The following is a 17,520-nucleotide window of genomic DNA, read 5'->3' on the forward strand; positions in this document are numbered from 1 at the left end:
TCCATATTTAAAGTGAGGGGGTGGAAAAGAACTTACCATGTAAATGGACATCAGAAGAAAGCAGGAGTGGCAATCCTTATATCAGATCAATTAGATTTTAAGCCAAAGACTATAATAAGAGATGAGGAAGGACACTATATGATACTCAAAGGGTCTGTACAACAAGAAGATTTAACAATTTTAAATATATATGCCCCCAACGTGGGAGCAGCCAACTATATAAACCAATTAATAACAAAATCAAAGAAACACATCAACAATAATACAATAATAGTAGGGGACTTTAACACTCCCCTCACTGAAATGGACAGATCATCCAAGCAAAAGATCAGCAAGGAAATAAAGGCCTTAAACAACACACTGGACCAGATGGACATCACAGATATATTCAGAACATTTCATCCCAAAGCAACAGAATACACATTCTTCTCTAGTGCACATGGAACATTCTCCAGAATAGATCACATCCTTGGTCCTAAATCAGGACTCAACCAGTATCAAAAGATTGGGATCATTCCCTGCATATTTTCAGACCACAATGCTCTAAAGCTAGAACTCAACCACAAAAGGAAGTTTGGAAAGAACCCAAATACATGCAGACTAAACAGCATCCTTCTAAAGAATGAATGGGTCAACCGGGAAATTAAAGAAGAATTGAAAAAAATCATGGAAACAAATGATAATGAAAATACAACGGTTCAAAACTGTGGGACACAACAAAGGCAGTCCTGAGAGGAAAATATATAGCGGTACAAGCCTTTCTCAAGAAACAAGAAAGGTCTCAGGTACACAACCTAACCCTACACCTAAAGGAGCTGGAGAAAGAACAAGAAAGAAACCCTAAGCCCAGCAGGAGAAGAGAAATCATAAAGATCAGAGCAGAAATCAATGAAATAGAAACCAAAAGAACAGTAGAACAAATCAACGAAACTAGGAGCTGGTTCTTTGAAAGAATTAATAAAATTGATAAACCCCTGGCCCGACTTATCAAAAAGAAAAGAGAAAGGACCCAAATAAATGAAATCATGAATGAAAGAGGAGAGATCACAACTAACACCAAAGAATACAAACTATTATAAGAACATACTATGAGCAACTCTACGCCAATAAATTTGACAATCTGGAAGAAATGGATGCATTCCTAGAAACATATAAACTACCACAACTGAACCAGGAAGAAATAGAAAGCCTGAACAGACCCATAACCAGTAAGGAGATTGAAATAGTCATTAACAATCTCCAAACAAACAAAAGCCCAGGGCCAGACGGCTTCCCGGGGGTTTTCTACCAAACATTTAAAGAACTAATTCCTATTCTTATGAAACTGTTCCAAAAAATATAAATGGAAGGAAAACTTCCAAACTCATTTTATGAGGCCAGCATCACCTTGATCCCAAAACCAGACAAGGATCCCATCAAAAAAGAGAGCTATAGACCAATATCCTTGATGAACACAGATGCGAAAATATTCAACACAATACTAGCCATTAGGATTCAACAGTACATTAAAAGGATTATTCACCACGACCAAGTGGGATTTATTCCAGGGCTGCAAGGTTGGTTCAACATCCGCAAATCAGTCAATGTGATACAACACATCAATAAAAGAAAGAACAAGAACCATATGATACTCTCAATAAATGCTGAAAAAGCATTTGACAAAGTACAGCATTCCTTCCTAATCAAAACTCTTCAAAGTATAGGGATAGAGGGCACATACCTCAATATCATCAAAGCCATCTATGAAAAACCCACCGCAAATATCATTCTCAATGGAGAAAAACTGAAAGCTTTTCCGCTAAGGTCAGGAACACGGCAGGGATGCCCATTATCACCACTGCTATTCAACATAGTACTAGAGGTCCTAGCCTCAGCAATCAGACAACAAAAGGAAATTAAAGGCATCCAAATCCGCAAAGAAGAAGTAAAATTATCAATTTTCACTGATGATATGATACTATATGTGGAAAACCCAAAAGACTCCACTCCAAAACTGCTAGAACTTGTACAGGAATTCAGTAAAGTGTCAGGATATAAAATCAATGCAAAGAAATCAGTTGCATTTCTCTACACCAACAGCAAGACAGAAGAAAGAGAAATTAAGGAGTCAATCCCATTTACAATTGCACCCAAAACCATAAGATACCTAGGAATAAACCTAACCAAAGAGGCACAGAATCTATACTCAGAAAGCTATAAAGTACTCATGAAAGAAATTGAGGAAGACACAAAGAAATGGAAAACTTTTCCATGCTCCTGGATTGGAAGAATAAATATTGTGAAAATGTCTATGCTACCTAAAGCAATCTACACATTTAATGCAATTCCTATCAAAGTACCATCCATCTTTTTCAAAGAAATGGAACAAATAATTCTATAACTTATATGGAACCAGAAAAGACCTCGAATAGCCAAAGGGATTTTGAGAAAAAAAGCCAACGTTGGTGGCATCACAATTCCGGACTTCAAGCTCTATTACAGAGCTGTCATCATCAAGACAGCATGGTACTGGCACAAAAACAGACACATAGATCAATGGAACAGAATAGAGAGCCCAGAAATAGACCCTCAACTCTATGGTCAACTCATCTTTGACAAAGCAGGAAAGAGTGTCCAATGGGAAAAAGACAGCCTCTTCAATAAATGGTGCTGGGAAAATTGAACAGCCACATGCAGAAAAATGAAATTGGACCATTTCCTTACACCACACACGAAAATAGACTCAAAATTGATGAAGGACCTCAATGTGCGAAAGGAATCCATCAAAATCCTTGAGGAGAACACAGGCAGCAACCTCTTCGACCTCAGCCGCAGCAACATCTTCCTAGGAACATCGCCAAAGGCAAGGGAAGCAAGGGCAAAAATGAACTATTGGGATTTCATCAAGATCAAAAGCTTTTGCACAGCCAAGGAAACAGTTAACAAAATCAAAAGACAACTGACAGAATGGGAGAAGATATTTGCAAACGACATATCAGATAAAGGACTAGTGTCCAGAATCTATAAAGAACTTAGCAAACTCAACACCCAAAGAACAAATAATCCAATCAAGAAATGGGCAGAGGACACGAACAGACATTTCTGCAAAGAAGACATCCAGATGGCCAACAGACACATGAAAAAGTGCTCCATATCACTCGGCATCAGGGAAATACAAATCAAAACCACAATGAGATATCACCTCACACCAGTCAGAATGGCTAAAATTAACAAGTCAGGAAATGACAGATGCTGGCGAGGATGCGGAGAAAGGGGAACCCTCCTACACTGTTGGTGGGAATGCAAGCTGGTGCAGCCACTCTGGAAAACAGCATGGAGGTTTCTTAAAATGTTGAAAATAGAACTGCCCTATGACCCAGCAATTGCACTATTGGGCATTTACCCTAAAGATACAAACGTAGTGAACCGAAGGGGCATGTGCACCCAAATGTTTATAGCAGCAATGTCCACAATAGCCAAACTATGGAAAGAACCTAGATGTCCATCAACAGATGAGTGGATCAAGAAGATGTGATATATGTACACAATGGAATACTATGCAGCCATCAAAAGAAATGAAATATTGCCATTTGTGACAACATGGATGGAACTAGAGCGTATCATGCTTAGCGAACTAAGTCAAGCAGAGAAAGACAACTATCATATGATCTCCCTGATATGAGGAAGTGGTGATGCAACATGGGGGCTTAAGTGGGTAGGAGAAGAATAAATGAAATAAGATGGGATTGGGAGGGAGACAAACCATAAGTGACTCTTAATCTAAAAAAACAAACTGAGGGTTGCTGGGGGAAGGGGGTTTGGGAGAAGGGGGTGGGATTATGGACATTGGGGAGGGTATGTGCTTTGGTGAGTGCTGTGAAGTGTGTAAACCTGGTGATTCACAGACCTGTACCCCTGGGGATAAAAATATATGTTTATAAAAAATAAAAAATTAAAAAAAAATTTAATGATATTTCAAGTAGAGGTATTAATTTATCTCCCTGAATCCTTTCATATTTTGTCTTCTGTTATGATCATGCATGTTTTTTTTGATATAAGACAATTTCTAAGTGACTTATTTCCTTCCAAAAAATTAAAATTCCTTCCAGGCCTATTCATCTTCATTTACCTTCTATCATTGAGGTCAGATCTTTAAACAGTTGAAGTAAAATAGTACCTTTTGCATAAATGAACAGAACTAGTAAATAATGTCAGTATTTTCATTGATTGGCCAGTATTTCTGCATTTAGCAGATAATAATTGATAAAAAGGAAAAACAGTAATTTTACTTTTTGTAAGTGATTAGAGAGAGAACCCTATTAGGTAGAAAGAACAGTAGTTCATTCAAACGTCTGATTACCTGGATTTTGTATCTTATTGTACAACTGTCCACATAAAATTGGATGAATCTTAAATATCTTTTGATCTCAGTGGCCTCATATTTAAATTATCAAAAGGGTACAGTTAGTTCTAAGTTACCTGTATGCTAAAAAAAAAATGTTATTTTACATCGGGATACATTTTTTTTTTTAAGATTTTATTTATTTATTTGACAGACAGAGATCACAAGTAGGCAGAGAGGCAGGCAGAGAGAGAGAGGAGGAAGCAGGCTCCCCGCTGAGCAGAGAGGCCGATGCGGGGCTCGATCCCAGGACCCTGAGATCATGACCTGAGCCGAAGGCAGAGGCTTAACCTACTGAGCCACCCAGGCACCCCAACATCGGGATACATTTTATCACAAATATGTCAATGTACCTGTAATTTGGATCCAAAAGTATCCCTAATGCTTTACCTCCTAGCTTAAGTATCCAGAGCTTTGTCTTAACAATTTTTTCAATATAATAATTTTGTAACATAAATTCTGTCTATAAGTAAGAAGAATTCTGTGAAGTGTTTCTTACCTGAATGGAGCCTCACAGCACTTTTAATTTTATTATGAAATAAAACAACAATAATCTTTGATGGAGTTATCTTTAGTTCATTCACTATCTTGAGATAGCTAGGTGGGAATGAGTTATTTTACTTTGGAAAAACTCTGATAAGGGAGAAAAGTCTGTCCTTTTTCTGAGTATTAAAGAAACCTAATGACTCAAGTTTATTTTTTTTATAAAAATATATGATTTCTATGAGAATGACTAGAGGAGGAAGACCATTCAACCACGAGTTGGTTTACTAAGTAGCCTTCAATGTCAACAGTATGAAATCCATAGCAAATTTATTCTTTTAGAGAATGTTATCCTTGTTCTGGGTTTATAACTGAGGTCTAGACCAAACTATGCTATTAAGCCAAAGTTATCATATGTTTTAAAAAAACCACATAAATATATTATTTAAAAATGTTTGTATTAAACATGTTAAATATTTATGCCAAATGTTATGCATTATTCAAAATTTCTAATTCAAAACTAGGCTTGTGAATCCTTCTGTCAAATTAAATGTAAAAATTAATTGGCCAAAAAAATTGGTAGGCTCTGTATCCCTTGTTTGAACATGGTAACAAATAATATTTTCTTATATTATAACCAATACTATACAGAGATATAATGATCCATTTTTCAAATTTAAAAATCATAGTTATCTAAATGTTTTATCTATGTATTTTGATGCCATAATATTTTCAATCAATTTTACAATGCTGATTCCACCTGTTCACACTTGAAAAAGTTGACATTTATGTGGTGAATAATTTAGGTATCTATTTAGATAATCTCATAACCTTATCACAGATTTTGTATTAAAACATTACAAAGATTTGCCTGTTACTGAATTATATTTTATAGGAGACTTTATTTCTGTCACAGTTTTCTCTTATATGGAGTACTTTAGAAATCTTGTCAAAGGTCAAGTATTGATTATGTTTGTGACTTTATAAATTATGTGCGTTATAACTGTACTTGTGATAGGTCAATCAGGTGAAAAGTATTTGCTTGCAACAATTCTTTGTTTTATCTCTTGCACATGGTTAAATATGTGCACATCTAAGCATATGGTTAATCAGTGGCTTTGAGGGGATTAATAAAATGATCCCAACTTATTATTATGATTTCTTTTTTTATGATTGCCACCTTTAATGACACATCTACAAAGGTTAATGATACACTGGATAGTATCAGAATGCCAATTAAAGGGTAATAATCATTCCAAAGGTTAATGCTTATAACTCGTAAAAGAGAATAAATTGGTGGAATGCAATCCACTTTAAGGAAAAACTTCCGTTCTATGATAATGTGATCAATTATACTATTGACAGTTCAACAGACATAATAATTTCATCCATTACCCTTACCATGCCTTAAAAAAAGCTTTGGCATATCGAAGGTATAAATCTTTTCATTTAGCATCCTTAAAAAAAGGACTTACTTTGAATATTATTATTTGAATGAGAGAAAAAGAGAGCTGTCTCAGGTTTTGGAGAAGTTAAAATGCACCCAATAAAAATGCACAGCTGTGTGGTGTTATTGAAGCATTAAACTAAAGTCATCGCCAAATGTCCTATTAACATACATGCATATATTTATACAAAAGCACCAACCAGAATTTAGTTTCCTCTTGAAAAGCTCAAGAGTTTATAGAGTGACACAGAACAAAACTATTCTGTAAATAATAGGTTAGAAGAAAGAACTATCATATCTGAGCATTATGAAGCTTACCTCATTCTGAAAAGTAGCTGAAGTAAAGTAAGAGGAATGGTCTGCTGGCTTCTAATTCATGAAGTGACAATGATGAATGAGTGGAAGTTAGTTCCAGCTGTAGCTGTATTTTAGCTCCTAGATACTTTTTCCTGCTAGAAGCACTGGGGAAAATAAAAAAAAGAAGAAGAAGACCCCCCAAAATTTCTGATTAGCAATAAACAAATGCCTTCTTTAAAGAGGTATCTTTATAGTGTCCAACAGAGAGTCTAATCAGTTTTCTGGGAGAGAACAGCTTCATTGTTAACAGCTACAAAAACGTCCAAAGGCATGTAACTCTTTTGGGGCCAAGTTAGATATCTTGGAAACACTGTGTTCAGCAGTTTTAGATTACCCAAAGTTATCCAAGTTCAACATCCTATGGGAAGGTAAAGAAAATAATATTTGGCCTAATGGCACAAGATCCTGTAAAGGGGGAAAAACGTGAAATACATGGCTGAATTTAGGAGACCAGAATAAATTAGTAATATTTACCTGTTTACTTATTTTTCTCAGGATAATTTAGCTCCACTTTTATATAAAAATATTTCTTTAACAAGTCACCAAAATCTTACCTGGAAACCCAAAGTCCTTTCTTGATCTCTCTCCTTATTCATATACTTCTGGTTGAAATTAAACCCTTTTACATTCATAGCCATAAAATCAATGTGCCTACAGTCACTCCATTAGATAGATCCATCACACCTGGAAAGTAATCATATAGGAAAATTCAGGAATTGTAGACCAGAAGAACATTGCTCAATTTTGCTGAATTCTAATTCTGCAACTATAAAATGGGAATTAAAATACCTGTTACATAAATTTAGAATGAATATTAAATAAAAATGAGATACTGATAAACCAGAGCTATTAAAATAAGTTATCTAACTATATGTAATGTTTTATCTCATTTATTGCCTTAAATATTTCCTTTCTTTGATATTAATTTTGAGTACTTATAATAATTTTAATAGTTGCAAATTGAATTATGCATATTTATTTTTTAAGATCTTCTTTTTGTCTCTCTCTGCCTTCCCTCGTACATATATGTAACATATTTCAAAAAGTACTATTCTTTTTTAACTTATTTACTGAAAACGTTGGGCTTTCTTTTCATTTGTGATTTATTTTTTGAATTGAATTTAATTTTTTTCAGTGTTCCAAAATTCATTGTTTATGCACCACACCCAGTGCTCCATGCAATATGTGCCCTCCATAATACCCACCTCCAGGCTCACCCAATCCCCCACCTTCCTCCCCTCCAAAACCCTCGGTTTGTTTCTCAGAGTCCAAAGTCTTTCATGGTTTGTCTCCCCCTCTAATTTACCCGATCTCACTTCTCCTCTCCATCTCCTAGGGTCCTCTGTGTTATTCCTTATGCTCCACAAGTAAGTGAAACCATATGATACTTGATTCTCTTTGCTTGACTTATTTCACTAAGCATAATCTCTTCCAGTTCTGTCCATGTTGATATAAAAATTGGGTATTCATCCTTTCTGATGGAGGCATAATACTCTATTGTATATATGAACCATATCTTCCTTATCCATTCTTCCATTGAATGGCATCTTGGTTCTTTCCACAGTTTGGCAATTGTGGCCAATGCTGCTATGAACATTGGGGCACAAGTGGCCCCTCTTTTCACTACATCTTTATTTTTGGGATAAAGTAGAACCCATCAACAAAACTAGAAGCTGTTTTTTTGAAAGAATCAATAAGATTGATAAACCATTGGCCAAATTAATCCAAAAGAAAAGAGAGAGGACCAAAATTAATAAAACTATGAATAAACAGGGAGAGATCATGACTAAGACCAAGGAAATAGAAACATTCATCAGAAATTATTATCAATAGTTATATGCCAATAAGTTAAGCAACCTAGATGAAATGGATGCATTCCTGGAACCTATAAACTTCCAAAGCTGAATCAGGAAGAGATTGACAACCTGAATAAACCAGAATCTAGTAACAAAATTGAGGCAGTGATCAAAACCTTTCAAAAAATAAGAGCCCAGGACCTGATGGATTCCATGGAGAATTCTACCAAACATTCAAAGAAGAAATGATACCTATTCTCCTGAAGCAGTTTCAAAAAATAGAAACAGAAGGAAAACTTCCAGACTCTTTTTATGAAGCCAACATTACCCTGATCCCCAAATCTCCTTTTGGTGGGGCAAAGACCCCACCAAAAAGGAGAAGTTCAGACCAATATCCCTGATGAATATGGATTCTAAGATTCTCAACAAGATCCTAGCTAATAGGATCCAACAGTACATTAAAAAGATTACCCACCATGACCAGGTGGGATTTATCTCTGGGAGGCAAGGGTGGTTCAACATTCACAAATTAATCAGTCTGATAGAATAAATTAATAAGAGAAGAGAGAAGAATCACATGGTTCTCTCAATTGATGAAGAAAAAGCATTTGACAAGATACAGCATCCATTCCTGATTAAAATGCTTCAAATTATAGGGATAGAGGGAACATTCCTCAACTTCATTAAATCTATCTATGAAAAACCCACAGCAAATATCTTTAATGGGAAAAAGCTGACATCCTTCCCTTTGAGACCAGCAACATGACAAGGATGCTCACTCTCACCACTCTTGTTCAACATAATACTATAAATCCTAGCAACAGAAATCAGACAAGAAAAAGAAATAAATGGTATTTGAATTGGCAATGAAGAAGTCAAACTCTCTCTCTTCACAGATGACATGATACTTTATATGGAAAACTCAAAAGACTCCACTCTCAAACTACTAGAACTCATATAGCAATTCAGTAATGTGGCAGGATACAAAATCAATGTACAGAAATCAGTTGCTTTCTTATACACTAACAATGAAAATATAGAAAGAGAAATTAGAGAATCGATTCCATTTACTATAGCACCAAGAACCTGGGAATAAACCTAACCAAAGAGGTAAGGTATCTGTACTCAAGGCACTTTGGAGCACTCATGAAAGAAATTGAAGAAGACACAAAAAGATGGAAGACCACTCCATGCTCATTGGATTGGAAGAATAAATATTGTTAAAATGTCCATACTGCCTAGAGCAATCTACACTTTCAATGCCATCCTGATCAAAATTCCACCAGCACCTTTCAAAGAGCTGGAACAAACAATCCTAGAATTTGTATGGAACCCCCCGAATTGCTAATGAAATGTTGAAAAAGAAAACAAAACTGGGGGCATCAAGTTGCCTGATTTCAAAATGTACTATTTCAACTAACAACAAATTATTGCCTGTTGAAGGTGTAACATGCCTACACACCCATTACCCAGTTAAGGAATAAAATATTTTATCAATAAAATTGAGTCATCTATACATACCTCCTCTCCTCTGTTACTCTCTTGCTTGCTCTCAGTCCCAAAAGAGATAACTAATCTCATGAGTTTTAAAAAGATCATTTACATTACTTTCTTTTTTACATTTATTTCATATATCCATATTATAGCTCCATAATGTACTTGCTTTAAATTTTAAATAAATAGCATCAGAAATACAGTAGACATACATACTATAGTAGATATTTTTATGGGGCTTTTTTTTCTCACCTAATATTGTGTTAGTGAACTTCATTCATGTTGCTACATAAACTTTTCTTTCTATTTAATGCCAAAACAGTATTCTGTGTTGTAATAAACCAAATTATATCCATCATTATTTGAAGTTTATCATTTTAAACCTATTTTCTATTATAAAGGTCTCAGTCTGTTCCTGTTGTTGTATGAAAATATCACATACTAAGTAGTTTATGAACAAGACATTTTTTTCTCACAGTTATGGAGGAGGGAAAGTCTAAGGTTATGATGTCAGAAGATTAAGTGTTTGGTGAAGGCCTACTTCCTAGATGTCACCTTTTTGCTCTGGTAGCTCTTTTATAAGGGATAAGGGGTCAAAGAACTCTCTTTTAAATGGGGTCTGTTTTATAAGGGCACTAATTCCAATCATGAGATTTCCATCCTCATGACCTAATCATTTCTCAAAGGCCCCAACTTCTTAACATCATCACATTAGGTGTTAGGATTCTAATGTATAAAATTTGGGGGCATGCACAAAAACATTCAGACTCTAACAATGATATACTTAGCAATATTGGTTTACATATGTCCCTATTATATTTTATTTATTTTTATATTTATTTTGAAATATTGTAATCAGTCATGAACCTACTACTTAAAACAATAAGCACACACTTACCAATAACTTACATGTCTATGTTCTCACACTATCTTCCACTGCTTTTTTTCTCTGTGTGTGTGTATGTACGTATTATTGCATGTATATGTATGTGTGTGAACAATATATTATTTAGAATTGATTGCTTTTTAATTTTATAGAATAGAAGCCATACTTTATTTAGTCTGGGACTTTTCTTCACTCAGAATTGCACATATTTTCTAGTTGGGAATTGGGAAATTTTTATATATTCTGGATACAATTCTTTTGTAAGATATATGATTGGCAAATGTATTTTTCTGAGCCTGGGGCTTGACCTTTTATTTTTTTAACAATGATTTTTTTGCAGTGCAAACATTTTCAATTTTGATCAAATCTAATTTAAGATTTTCTTCTCCGTAGGGTTGTCTTGGTGTCATATCTAAAGTGTCATACATACATTTTCTTCTAGAAGTTTTATAGTTTTACAATTTATATTTAGATATAATTCCCATTTTGCGTTTCCTTTTTTCTACCTCTTCTCATACAAGGCAGGTGATGGTAATGAGGATGAGACCATGAGTTGGATGGCGGCTTTGGTAGCGACTGCTGTTTTTGCCTTGATGCAGTGGGTTTCTGTGAAGGTCTTTAGTCCACAGCTTTTTAGCTCTTCATCCTACAGATTAAAGCAGTTTTTCTGTAGGAAAAGAGGGGATTTGGGTGTAGACAGAATTTTAGCAGTGGCTGCTACTGCCCTATTCTAGCTGGCACCTCAGAAGCAGCTTTCTCAGGATACTCCCCAATCTGTCCCACAAACATGTGTTCCTAGAAAAACAGCCTGAGAGAGTGTGAGAACCTCCTTTGTCATGGCCAACCGGGGCCACACACTTTTAATCCAGCAGAAACACAGCCATTACTAATTGTTAAAAATTTCTAGCTGAATATTTCTTTAGGCTTATGGATTTGTCTATTTTTCCTTTAGTTCTGTCAACTTTTGTTTCATATGTTTTAAAGCACTTTTAGTAAGTCTATACATATTGTGATTATGTTGAGTTCTTATGTGAGTTCCATTTTCTTACTCAAAATTGTGTTCAAGTCTACCTTATCTATTATTAATATTGCTGCATTTGCTTTCTTATACTTAGTGTTTTCATGTTACTTTTGCCTTGTTTTTACTTTCAAACTATCCTCATCTTTATGGTAAACTATCCTGATCTCTCTCCTTTTCTCTATTTTTGGTTTTTTTTGTCTACTAAATTAGAAACATAGCTCATTTAATTTTCATCTTAATAATTACTAAAAAAATGATGAAGTCTATACAAATCCTTTTGCTACTTGAATCTTACAGGTTCTAATATATATTTTACTTATAATTAGTTCTTAGTGTATACATTGTTATTCTTTTTTATTTAAAGATTTATTTATTCGAGAGATAGCATGTGCAGGGGGAGGGGCAAAAGGAGAGGGGAGATAGAGAAGCATACTTCATGCCAAGCATGGAGCCCAATGTAGGGCTTGATCTCATGACCTGGAGATCATGACCTGAGCTGAAATCAAGACTCTGACACTTACCTGACTGAGCCATCCAGGAGTTCCTTCATTGCTATTACAAGTACTCTTGATGTATGAGTAATTAAGAAGTATTATCCTAAAACTTAAAGGGCTTGGGATTTATTTATCTATTAAAATTGATACATATATTATGATCAGAAAAATAAATCTTTCTTTCATATGCCTAATAAATGTTGTTTTCCTTGTCTATTACATGTCCTTTAATTATTTCTTTTAATTTATTTGATAGAGAGAGACAGAGACAGAGAGACAGAGAGAAAGCATGAAGAGGGAGGAGGGGCAGAGGGAGAAGCAGACTTCATGCCAACAAGGAGCTCAATCCCAGGCCCCCAAGATCAGTGACCTGAGTCAGAGGCAGATGCTTACCCCACTGAGCCACCCAGGCATCTCTATTACATGTCCTTTATTGAGCATACTCACTTTCTAATATTTTATGCATATCTAGTTATTATATTAATCTTGTTATTTTTTTTCAGTCATTAGATTGAAACAATAATGATAACAGTAAGAAATAAAATTTTTATAGCTCCTACTCCATGTCAGGAACAGCAAAGTTAGTTTTATGTGTACTAAGTAATTTAGTTTTTAAAATGAGTCTATGATATAACCAGTATTATTATGACTTTATATGAAGAAATTGAATCACTAAGTAGTAATTTATGAAAGATACAATAGCTAGTAAAAGGGGAAAATGACATTGGATAATCTGAAAAAATACTTCTAAAGAGGAACGGTTTAATGGATACTTTTTATTTCTCATATTTCTAGTTGGTGATATTTGTTTTTGGATTATTATTTCATATGCTAATATTCCTTTAGCTTTTTAAATATGTCTATTTCTTTAATTTAAAATTCTTGATTTTGATAGACTCTTCAGTCACATGTATGTGTGTTTGTGCACGTACACAAACACATTTCCTTTGAAATGATTGTGTTAATAACATATTTTGTTACTTCAGTCTGGAGCTTGTTGTGCTCTGGAGATATCAGCTATTCTCTCAGCCAAAATATATTGGCAAAGGCCAAGACCCAGTGCTTGGGACAGCCAATTAATTCAGTGGTAGGGAGAAAACAGGCTATAATTTGAAGACCCCCAGGCACCATAAAATCAGTCAATCATCTTCTCACACCACAGAACATTTTATCAGGTCCAGGCTTCATCCTCTGCTAACGAGGAAAAAAGCAACAATGGTGCTGATTGTCTTTAGATTACTTTTTACCAGGCCAGGAGGTTTGTATAGGGTGGAAAGCAATGCCCTATTTTGTCATCTGCTCAACTGCTCAAAAGCACAAGAAATTCTCCATTGAATTTACTGAATTAATAAATTATTAATTTATTAATAAATTAATTTATTTATTGAAGTATCACAAAAAGGTCTAAGGCAAATTAGGTGCAGGGTATGATGCTGTTTCTTCCAAGTTTATGATTTCCATTGTTTCATTCATTCATTGCCACCTACCTAGGCGAAAATCACCATCCAAATATACACAGGATTAGACCAGTTTCTCTTATGACCCAAGTGACTTCCTAGACCATAGTGTCTTCTTGTTTCCTTTCATATTATCTCTAGGATTTATCTTGAAGAATGGAAGGAGTATTTTGTTCAGAATCTTGATAGGAACACATTAAATGCCATATATATATATATATATATATATATATATATATATATATATATATATATCAAAGAGTATCTGGATGAAAAACAAACCCCAAAAAACCCCATTCTGCTTATAAGAAACACATTATAATGAATTAAATGAAAGTAAAAGAATAGAAATGATACTCATGCAAAAATTAACCCAAAGAAAATTGGTATATTAATGCTAGACAAAATACATTTTAAGAGGCATTTTATGAAAGGTAAGTAATTTTGTAGTGATAAATGGTTGAATTCACTGGAGATATACAAAATTCATAAATTCATATAAGAATAATAATATAGCCTCAAAATATAAAGCAAAAAACCCAGACAAACCTATAACAATAAGAAACTTTAATACATGTCTTTCAGTAACTGATAGAAAAAAAGAAAATTGGTAGCATATAAATAGAAGGTCTAAACAACTTCAGTCTGCTGTTTGGCCAAATTGAGTAAGTAGCATTGCACTCAACAATGATAGAGGATATATTGTTTACAAGTACACATGGGAAAGTTACCAAATTAACTATATGCTGGACCATAATACAAGTCTTGACAAATTTAAAAGGACTCAGGTGTTAGAGACTATATATTCCAACTATCTTGCAACTGAGCTAGAAACTACTACTGTTATTGTTACTATATTATTATTAACATAAGCACTACTATTGCTGTTGTTACTAATACAATGAAAATAAAAACATCTATCCAGTGTGACATATTGGGAAATTAGTAATATACTTCAAACTCACTCAGGAAGTCAAGCAATCAATATGGAATTTAAGAGACATTTTGAAGGGGCGGCGGGTGGCTCAGTAGGTAAAATGGCCAGCTCTTGATTTTGGCTCAGGTCATGATCTCAGGGTCCTGGGATCGAGCTCTGTTTAGGGCTCTACACTCAGGGCAGAGTTTGCTTGAGGATTCATCCTTTCCCTCTCTCTCTGCTCTCCCACCTGCTTGTTCTTTCTTTAAAATAAATAAATAAATAAATATTTTATTTTAAAAAGGAAGATATTTTGAAGTAAATTAGTGTAGAAAAGTTAATGTGGTTATTATTAAAATAATGGCCTACAGTAAATTCTACTATCCCATTTCACCATATCTTGTCTCCTTGAGAATGTATCATTACTACTCTTTCAGGGAGATTCTATTTTTCCTTTCTCATTTCTTATCTGAGCTTGTTTCTTTTGGTAGCTACTCTCAAAGATGGTCCACAATGAACCAAACCAAATCACAATGAACCAAAAATTCAAATTTTTGTGTAGATTCTCCCATACCAAATCTAGGTTGTGATTATTGTATTCAGTATAATTGAGAAAAGGCTACTATAACATTTATGCATTTAGGAATACCAGAAAGCTTCCCTTTTAATGATTTTGGGAAGTCTGAGCTGTTTAAGAAAGCTAACTATCATACTGAAGAGACCATGTAGAAAAACCACATGGATGACCATGTGAAGAAACAAGGCCTTACTACTGTATGGAGATAGAAATGCTTACCTCCTAGGGCCCTGAATCCAGCTTTCCCATTGCCTTTGGAAGAGATTGTCCAGTGTGACTGAACCAATTGAAGCTTCCATCTTAAGTCCCCAGATGACGTTTATCCCCCGATGATGTCTTTTATCTCTCTACCCACCCATCCAATGAGAAACCCTAAGTTTTGCCATTTTGTTGCTGTATCACTTTATGTAATCTATTTAAACATTTCTAAGTGTCAGTTTCCTTCTTTGTAAGAGGTTATATTACTGGTATGATATTATTTCAGATGAATTGAGATTTAAATAAGAATATGTTTGAAGTTTATAATAAGTATGTATCATAATTGCTAAAAACCTATAAAATTTTAAAAAAAATTGCAATAACTACAAAATGGAAATGTTTTATTTTCTTCTAGACATAATAAGGAACTTATAAGAAACTGTTCTATAAAACTTCTTGTGCATACTCTATGGAAATTGTTAACTATATTTTACATTATATTCTCTGTCTTCTGTATAAAGACCCATTGAAGAAAGCTTTTCAGATCTAAATGCCAGAAATCATTTTAGTTGTGAACAACTAACATACTTATAATTTTCACACATTTTATATAAATTAACATAAAATTACTCTTTGCATTGGATGTTAAAAATTTCTAAGCCAAATGAAGATTTCTCTCAATCAGATAAGCATACAGGTCTTTACTGCTAGCAGTGTATACTCCAGTCCCACTCCTGTTTTTAGGCAATAAAACTTTGCATTTAAGAAGTTTGTCCCTAAAATCAAACTGAATCACATTTAATTACTATTAATTTAAGTATTTAATAATACTTCTTCCTCTTAAAATGGGGGGTGATGTTAGAATATATGGTCTATTTTGAACACAGTGAATATGAACTTTATCCTATTGCTACTTGCTAGCTCATGGTAAGAAAAAAAAATAAGTCAATGTTTACTGAGTGAATATAACATAAAGCATGACATAAAAAATAAGAGCTCAAGTCAGGAAATCTGGAATCAATCAATTGTAAATTTACTTTTGACTTTTTTTTTTTTTTTTTATCTTCAGTCAATTTTTAACCAAAGGTTTTTTAAGGCTTGATATTTGTGAATCAGCGATGGGTTATATTTGTATGATGAATATTATCTTGCTTTCAGAGATTGCACATGACCATATAGGGTCACATTATATAGATGGGAGAGTATACACTTGGAAGCCTGCTAATTTGAGAAAGTAAAAATCCATACAAAATATGTATGCTGAAAATGGAAATCTGGGCTTTAACATTCTGCTTATGACCTTGGACAGTTCCTTAAAATCTCTGGCCTCAGAGGAGTCAAGATGGCAGAGAAGTAGCAGGCTAAGACTACATCAGGTAGCAGGAGATCAGCTAGATAGCTTATCTAAAGATTGCAAACATCTACAATTCCAAAGGGAGATTGAAGACAAGAAGAACAGCAACTCTAGAAACAGAAAATCAACCACTTTCTGAAAGGTAGGACTGGCAGAGAAGTGAATCCAAAGCGATGGAAAGATAGACCGTGGGGGGAGGGGCCGGCTCCTAGCAGGTGGCGGAGTAACGGAGCACTAAATCAGGACTTTTAAAAGTCTGTTCCGCTGAAGGATGTCGCTCCAGAGGCTAAACTGGAGTGAAGCCCACGCGGGGTCAGCGTGGCCTCAGGTCCTGCAGGGTCACGGAAGGATCGGGGGTGTCTAAGTGTCACAGAGATTGCAGGTATTACAGGGAAGCAGGCTACAGAGACAGAGCCGAGGAGTGAACTGTCAGCTCGGGGTTACCTTGAACCAGTCACAGGCTCAGTGAGCTTGGAGCGTGGCTGGAGGCCAGGGAGACGGGAGTAATTGGGCGCTATTCTCTGAAGGCATACTGAGAAGTGGGGCCCTGAGCTCTCGGCTCCTCCAGGCCAGAAACTGGGAGGCCGCCATTTTCATTCCCGTCCTCCGGAATACTACAGAAAGCACTCAGGGAACAAAAGCTGCCAAAAGTGAACCTG

Source organism: Mustela nivalis, assembly GCF_964662115.1.
Source record: "Mustela nivalis genome assembly, chromosome: 15".
In the NCBI taxonomy this organism is placed as follows: domain Eukaryota; kingdom Metazoa; phylum Chordata; class Mammalia; order Carnivora; family Mustelidae; genus Mustela; species Mustela nivalis.